The sequence below is a fragment of the Leptodactylus fuscus genome, chromosome 5 (assembly GCF_031893055.1).
Source record: "Leptodactylus fuscus isolate aLepFus1 chromosome 5, aLepFus1.hap2, whole genome shotgun sequence".
Lineage (NCBI taxonomy): Eukaryota > Metazoa > Chordata > Amphibia > Anura > Leptodactylidae > Leptodactylus > Leptodactylus fuscus.
The window spans coordinates 197,381,100-197,389,982 of NC_134269.1; positions in this window are offsets into that span (position 1 = coordinate 197,381,100).

The following is an 8,883-nucleotide window of genomic DNA, read 5'->3' on the forward strand; positions in this document are numbered from 1 at the left end:
TACCTTTTATGTATTTTGTAATAGATACACATCATCCTAAGCCCATAAGTGGAACAGTTTTTTTTTTTTACATTTTTTAGAGGTTATTATAAATTATACACAGCCACGTAATTTTTATTTTTGGAAGTTCTACATCTACAAATCTTGAAATGAATTATTCAAAAATAATTCTACTAATCCCTAGAATTATCATTTTTAGGATGTTTATGGCTTGAAGTGGTTATCACCAGATGTTAGAAAGCAAGATGTTACAGTTGATCCACTTTTAATGAGAAACTAGAAGACAACTTCTTGCATTGTACGCCGTTTTGCTAACACACATATGCATTTCAAACATTACAAAAGGTCTAAATCATGACTCTTTCTTGAATGATATCTTAATTGATGAAAATCAGTATCTTAAAGCATAACAGCTGTCTTAAATAGCAGTATGAGACAGGCGGCGTTGCAAATGTTCTTTTCTTAGTCAAGTCACAAATCTCCATAAATTACTTATAAATTATATCTGTGCGTATATATATATATATATATATATATATATATATATATATATATATATATATAATATTTTTTTCTTTTTCTTTAAATTTTAACCACTTTTTTTTCACAACTTTTTCTACAATAGTATTTTTTAGCAATAATATTTGAGTAATTTGTAAGTTGTAATTAATTTCAAAGTTTGCAAAAGACCACACTTTATCCTATTGTTTACATATTTATTAGTTAAGAACGGAGAGCGTACATGGCAAAAATATTCCCTAAGATTTTATATTATGCAGCTACAGCTTGCCAGGGTTCAGTCCCTTTGTAGAGCACCATCTCCGCTTCCAAAGCAATTATGGGAGAATATTGTATCACTGATATAGATGAAGTACCTAAAACAAATATATCTCAGACACTGTAACACATAGATGATGTCATGTTGATGTCAAGAAAGAGGCGGTTATCCTCTTTAATATGACACTAAGACTGCAGTTCTAGGTATACAATTCTAGAGATACCATTAGTTGAATACACAATTGAGATTCCCCCTGTGCTCCAAGCACAGCATCGTCATAACCTTCATTGTGTTCGCTCCCTTCTCCTGGCCGTTGTATTCACGCTCCCTCCAATGATGAGCTCCCTTGTTCTGCCTCCTCATTTGCAGCTCACACTCTCACGCATGCGCTGTCAGCTCTGCCACTTCGGGTTCAGGGACAACTGACAGTGCATGTTCCACCGGCTATCTTGGTTTTCATCCTACACAATATGTAATTCTGAGGAGAACAAGATGGCAGACAGAGCATGATAGAGTTCCTTTAAGATCAAGTCAGGAGTGTTACTGGCTTTATATCTCTCACGAGAAATACACCGTGCAAATCTATTCTCTAGGATGTAATTAGGAGAACAGTGCACTCTGTATGCCGCCCTCTAGAGGGCAGCATACTTAACATCATGCATGACTCATGATGTTAAGGATGCTGTCTTCTAGAGGGCGGTGTACAGAGTGCAGTGTTCTCCTAATTACATCCTGGAGAATAGATTTGCATATTTTTTACCCAGAATCCCTAGCGGAGCAGGAATTGTCAGACTTGTAAGTCTCCGTACTGCCTATGTAGGCACACACTCTCCCTGATGTGTACGATTATCCCCTGACCCAGAAATACACCAGAATTGTTAGCAGGGTGAATTGCTAAGTGCTGCCTAACTCCTCATCCGCGATTCTATATTTGGCCCTTTTGAATTTAGCTTCAAACTTTTGGTGCTAGTACAGATGTAATTCATAGGGCAATGTGAAAAAATAAAAACACAAAACACAAGTTTAAAAAAATCAGATATAACCAGTAGGTTTAGCTTTGCCTTCTTTAACGCCTTCCCTCGGTGGATGTTACAACTCTCCAAGCAAGTTCAGTGAATCGGTGATCAGTGATGCCTTCCTTTGTATAAGTGCTCAGAAGTCAAAATCACGATGGGCAACAATCTCTAATGATGATGATGGTCTACTATACCATACAGCTTGCACCCGTTGCCTTATTTTTTTCTTTTAATGTAGATTGTGAGCCCCATATAGGAATCACATTGTACATTTTTTTTCTCTATCATTATGTCTTTGTAGAACGGGAGGAAATCCACGCAAACACTGGAAGAACATACAAACTCCTTGCAGATGTAGTTCCTGGTGGGATTTCAACCAAGGACTCCAGCGCTGCAGGTCTGCAGTGCTAAACACTGAGCCACCCTGTTGCCCCCTACCTGTTGCCTATTGAGTAGAGTCCACTCCTGAGCCTGCTCCATACATTTGAACCAATATTATGAGATATATTCACATTAAATTCCAGAAAGTAGTTAAACATATGAATTCTCTCAGTATTTGTATAGTTTCCATATGTTGCACGCTTCTTGTAAGCGTAGGAATTCTATTTACAGTATTGTGTCCACATTGTTTCCTTACAGGAGTTGTGCACTAATATACTTTTGGTGACTTATAGTTTATCAATAGCAAATTGACTAGGAAGCCAAGAACTGAATCTGAACTGCTCTGCTAGTGTACTGCAATCTCAGTCTAATTAACTTAAAGGGGACCGAGCTTATATTAGCTTTCCCAGAACTGTGCCAATTCCAGTACACTGCCACTGCTATAAACATCAGAACAGCTGAACTCCCCATCCCCATTTGTTATTGATAACCTATCCTACAGTAGGTCATCAAAAGAATACTCCTGGACAACACCTATAAGTTTCAATAGTTTCAGGTTACAATTAGGGTTGAGCGATCGTGTTCGGAAAAGATCGGATTCCGATCGGCAATCGAGAAAATTTCACGATTGCCATCGGAATTCTGAACATGATCTTTTTAGGTGGCATCAAGATCGGTGATTATTTCCCACAATGCTTTGCTACTAGCCAAGAATTGTGGTAAAAGCTAACAATGTTAGCCTTCACACTGAGTATACGCTCCACTCATTCTGAGCCGAGTGTATACTCAGTGTGAAGGCTCCGCTGCGGTTCCATAGGAATGAATAGAAGCAGCTGGCACACAGCCTTAACCCCCTGCGTACTGGCTGCGTCCATTCATTCTAATGGGAGTCTAGCTAACATCTCTAGTAGTTACTTAACTGCAGAGATGGCTGGTTCGGTGCTTGGTGTTCTCTTTCTTCTTTGCCTTGCTGGCTCCTAACCTGCCCACACTCTCCTAACCTGGGAGGCAGGGGGCAGCGAGGCAAAGAAGAACGAGAACACTGGGCACCGGACCAGCCATCTCTGCAGGTAAGTGGACACCAGGGGACTAAGTAGCTATAGGATTAATAAAAAATCCACTGGCTACTTAATCATTAAAAAAATTCACTACACAGCGTGGATTCTAACAATTAAAGCGTTCAATTGTTAGATTCCATGATGTATAGTGAATAGGATTGTTTTTAAAATCCGATCTCCAATCAGTAAAAAAATCCCATTGACTTACATGGGATCGGAATTGGGATCGAGATCGGGTTCGAATGTAAAATGATCAGAAATCGGATTTCAAAATCGATCCTGAAAAGTCAAGATCGGCTCAACCCTAGTTACAATAGATAATCACAACCTGAAACTACATGACTGGAGTGTTCAGGGAATTTTTTTTATTATTTAAAGTTCTGCTAATGGGCCTATAAACATAAAATTCAATAGTTACAGCTCTGTTCTTTTATACATAGGTCATCTGGTAGATGTCACCAGTGATGTCCAGTTTGTGTGAAGGGACCATTGCAGACAATCACAGGACTAAGTAGTGACCTATTCACAAATGCCACATGACTGTTGTGACATACCATGCATTATTCTACATAAAGACAAATAATTTAATATTTGTCCTATGAACAACAAAAATATCCTCATATCACTTATTTCTGAACATAACTGCCAACTAAAAAAAAGAATATAATATTCTAGAAATGACAAATTATTTCTATTGAGCTTTATTATGAACATATTTCTTACCAACGTATGATTTTGATAATGCATTCAAAATCATAATCATATATTAATGTTTTCAAATTAATCACTAGAGAACACACAACAGACTAGATTTGCTGTGTAGACTGGGACACAGTCATCAGAGTCATTTCATTATCATTACAGAATAGGGAATTTATTGACAGGTTTGTTGTTCTCTTGAAATCTAGATACAGTATATCACAGACAGTAATAATATTACAATTAGTAATGTGAATGTGTGAGAAAATCTTGTTGCTTCTCAAAAATTTGCTGTTATAAATAATAATAATAATAATAATAATAATAATAACAACAACAATGAATTCTGTACCATGTATCATACAACTCATAGATATCCTTTCACTTCAATTGGTATCTGAAACATATTTATATATTTATTTTATGTATATCACAGATTCATATATTCACTGTTGAGCGGCAATTACAGCCTCAACCCTCCGGGGCTTTCCACAAGTCCTTGTATGAGGGCTAGTGGTATTTTATTCCATTCGGCTTGGAGAAGACAGGTAAGTTCTTTCACTTATTTTGGACAGCTGTTGCACCCCTTAGTTTGGCGATCCAACTCGTCCCAGAGGTGCTCGATATGGTTCAAGTCTGGGCTCTGGGCAGGCCAGTCCAGTCGGGTAACCTGATTGTCACTGTACCAAGCCATGGTAGACCTCACTACATGACAGATGGCGTTGTCATCCTGGAAGTAACATTGGTTCGACCCATAGAACCGCCATAATGTAGGAAGCACACTGTAATCTAAAATAGTGCAATAGGCGTCGGCGTTTGGTTTACCATGCACTGGGACCAAAGGTCCATACCAGGAGAAACACCCCCAGACCATAAACACCCCCAGGCCATAACTCCACCTCCGCAGAACTTTACTTTATATGAACATGAAAAATTAAATAGAATCAGATGACATCTTGAATAGTTCAGGTACGTGTTTTAACAGAACAATGTAGAGAGAACGTTTGGTGTAAGCCATAATTCTTAGCATAGCATTGCCAAAGAGACATCCACAAAATAAAAGCATCTTTTCAATTCTTAGAATTTTTGATCTAGTGTTCGGTTTCTGCCAAATTAATTTAAACAAGCTTTACCTACATAGATGTCCTCCACTGAGACACTCGGCAGGAATCGCACCATTCTAAATGGATTGCCTTTCAACGAAGAACATTAAAAAACCAGCAATGAAGTTCCAGGGACAATAGAAGAAAAGATAAAAATCGTCTTTTTTCCCCCAAATTGCATAGACTACACTAAACAAGCTATATGCATTTTAGATGAATCTGATGATTGCTTGTGTATCTCTGTTTACTTAGTAATAAAAGCCGTTGTTTTGACTTTAACAATCCCGCTAGTAATTATCCTATTCCTATCTACTTTCAGTGTGACTAAATGTTTGCTTTGTCTGTTTTTAGATTTACTTTTAAGACATCTCAAAATACTGTTTAACTAAGCAGAGTAGTTATAATTTTGTCATCAGTGAAATGAGACGACATATTTTCTTATTGATACTGACACCTTATCTAAAAATATAATGCAAAGTTATGCTGTTTTACACCACCTACTCGACATGTATATATTCCGGGGGTTTTCATGTTTACATCGAACATATTCCTCAACATAGAATATGTAACTTTATGCAATACAGCTATATACGCCACCGAAGTAACATGCATCATAAAACAAGAGAACACCGTACATGAGTACTACATTTTTGAAGACTCCTCTAGCATTGAAAAGTTACTCTTTAGAGATGAGCGAACAGTAAAATGTTCGAGATTCGATATTCGTTTCGAGTAGCCGCTCAATATTCGACTACTCAAATCGAATATCGAATCCTATTATAGTCTATGGGGGGAAAATGCTCATTTCAGGGGTAGGCAACATTCAATCAAATTACACTTACCAAGTCCACGAGTGAGGGTCGGGCTGGATCCTCCGAGAAGTCTTCTCCGTGCAGCGTCCCCGCGGCGTCTTCCGGCTCTGAATTCACTCTGCCAGGCATCGGGCCTGGGCAGAGCCAACTGTACATGCCCTCACTACAAGAAAATGTAGTGCAGGAGTGCGCAATTGGCTCTGCCCAGGCCCGATGCCTGGCAGAGTGAATTCAGAGCCGGAAGACGCCGCGGGGACGCTGCACGGAGAAGACTTCTAAAGGTAGGAGAAGAACCAGCGTTGATTGGCCGACTGTATAGCATTCAGCCAATCAATGCTGGTTCTGCATCAAACTTTTCCATTTGAATAGCGAGTGGCACTCGATCGAGTACGAGTATTTCGAATACCATAATATTCGATCGAATACCTACTCGATCGAATACTACTCACTCATCTCTATTACTCTTTTTAACACCAAAAAGGATACAAAGACAAACAATTTATAAGATAAGCGGGTGAAGCTCAATAGGACTCAGGTGTATTCAAACATGGAAGATTTGTTGTATAAAATATACAATTGCCCAATAACTTTAGGGTTTGAAAAAACCATGTACATGATACTAATGCAACCACTAGGATAGATATAATTTGAAGCCACAAAAATTGATTCAACAAATTTGCCAAGTGTGAACCTTTAAATAGATATACCGATTTTTTTGTGGCTTGGTTTTAGAAAGCTATAGTAATTATATGTACCACTCTATGATATGTGTCACACCGAATTAGGGCGCTATTCACCTCACAACAATGAAACATTTATATAAGTGTACTCTGCATGCTATGAAATGAGAGGCATCTTTGGGCTCCATACATTTCTATGAGGCCTGAATTGGAGTTCCTTAAAGCTCCTTAAAATTACATTGGGCATTTGATAATAAATCAGTTGCTGAATTTTAGATGTGACCAGACATAACCGACTTAGCTAATGCAGTTTCTGATTAAACAAATTCAATACAATGTTAAGACATGCTAATAAAAGTCTTGAAAAGCTACAATACACACCTACCCTACTTCCCTTAGAGTGGCCACATATCATTTTGTGTTAAAAAGCAGGTCCAAAATGCCTTCCAAACCAATAATTGTACCATACAGGGGGCCTTATTAGCAACAAGAGCATACCTTTGTAGCCACAAACCCATGTAGCAATGCAGAGATATTCATATTTTTATGGATACATGCAGAGATCACTTCGCACAGAGAACTAAATGATCCTGAAGTCTTTCTTTTTCTTCTTAGTTGCTATGACTCCTAGTATCTTTTCTGCTATTCTGAGCTTGTATGTGTTCTTTCTTGTAATATATTACTGTATTATCTATGCTGCTGTAACACACTGGATTTCCCATTGGTGGAACTATTAAAGGATTATCTTATCAGCCTCAAAGTGCACTGGGACAGACCCACTTTAACAGATTTGCCTACAGATACTTGCAAATGCTCTGCCTCTCCTTTGAAATTGGTGCCCAATGTCTCCCCTTTTAGTGTGTATGATATTTTCAGTATCTGTCTGCAGTCTTTAGTGGGGTTGAGTGATCGGGATCGGAAAAGATCGGATTCCGACTCAATATTTTCCAGCAGGATCTTGATCGGAGGTTATCTCAAGATTGGCTCAACCCCAAATGTGACTTTTCCCATAAAGAAGCATTGACTAGGGTAGAGGATCGGGATCAGAAAAGATTGGATTACGATTGGTGATCGAGCAAATTTCACAATCGAGATCGGGATCGAGATCGGCTGTAAAATGATCAGAAATCGGATTTTAAAATCCATCTTGAAATCTCAACATCGGCTCAACCCTAGTCTTTAGGCAAATCTGGTAAATCAGGTCCTCCTCTGGTAAATCAGGTCCTCTGGGGATTTTTAAGGCTAATTTGTCTATCCATAAAAAGATTATATGTATTGCATCATTAGTTTATAGTCAAAAAGGTTTGTCTTTACAACTCCAATGGATCCAACATACCAAGCCTAAGCCGATGAAGCAATAGAAAGATCATCTTCTTATGGATATACAAATTAGCCTGCCAAAACACTGTAGGAGCGGACCTTTACCTTAAGATCATGTTGCTTTGAGAAAAAGTGCTAACTTATCAAACACATAACTGGACATTTCCAGCCAAGGACAAGTGACAGAAGACATGGATCAGTTGTTTGAAGGGGCAGTGGTGATCCTTGAGCTCTACTTTTGTTGTCACGTTATTCAGTCTCATGGCCTGATCTCAGCTCAAATAAATAGACTCAACTGCAATACTAAACAAAGCTGCTGCACAAACATACAGCTCTGGCAAAAAATAAGAGACCACTGCAAATTGTTCAGTTTCTCAGATTTTTTTCTTCATTGGAATATTTTTGAGTAAAATGTACATTGTCCTTTTATTAAATAAACTACTGACAAAATGTCTCTGAAATTCACAGCAAAAAAATTCATATTTGCAGCAAATGAGAAATCATCAAAATGATAAAAAACAAGCCGCGCTGTCAGACCTCAAATATTCATAGTCATTTAGAACATTAACTAATGTTTTAACTCAGGAAGAATTCAGAAATCAATATTTGGAGGACTAACCATGATTTTTAATCCCGGCATTCATGCACCTTGGCTTTCCTCCAGTCTTTCACACTGCTTTTGGGTGACTTTAAGCCACTCCTGGCTCAAAAATGTAAGTAAATCTTCTTTGTTTGATGGTTTGTGACTATCCATCTTCCTCTTGATTACATTACAGAGGTTTTCAATGGGGTTCAGGTCTGCAGATTGGGCTGGCCATGACAGGGTCTTGATGTATTCCTCCTTCATCCACATATTGATTGACCTAGCTGTGTGGCATGGTGCGTTGTCCTGCTGGAAAAACCAGTCCTCAGAGTTGTGCCTTCCAATAGAGTGCACATACAATCCTATACGTGTCAGATCTCATTGACCAGAGTGCGCCACCCTGATTCTTTTTAGTAGTCTGTCTATTCTAAGGATAGGATATCAGTTATTTAC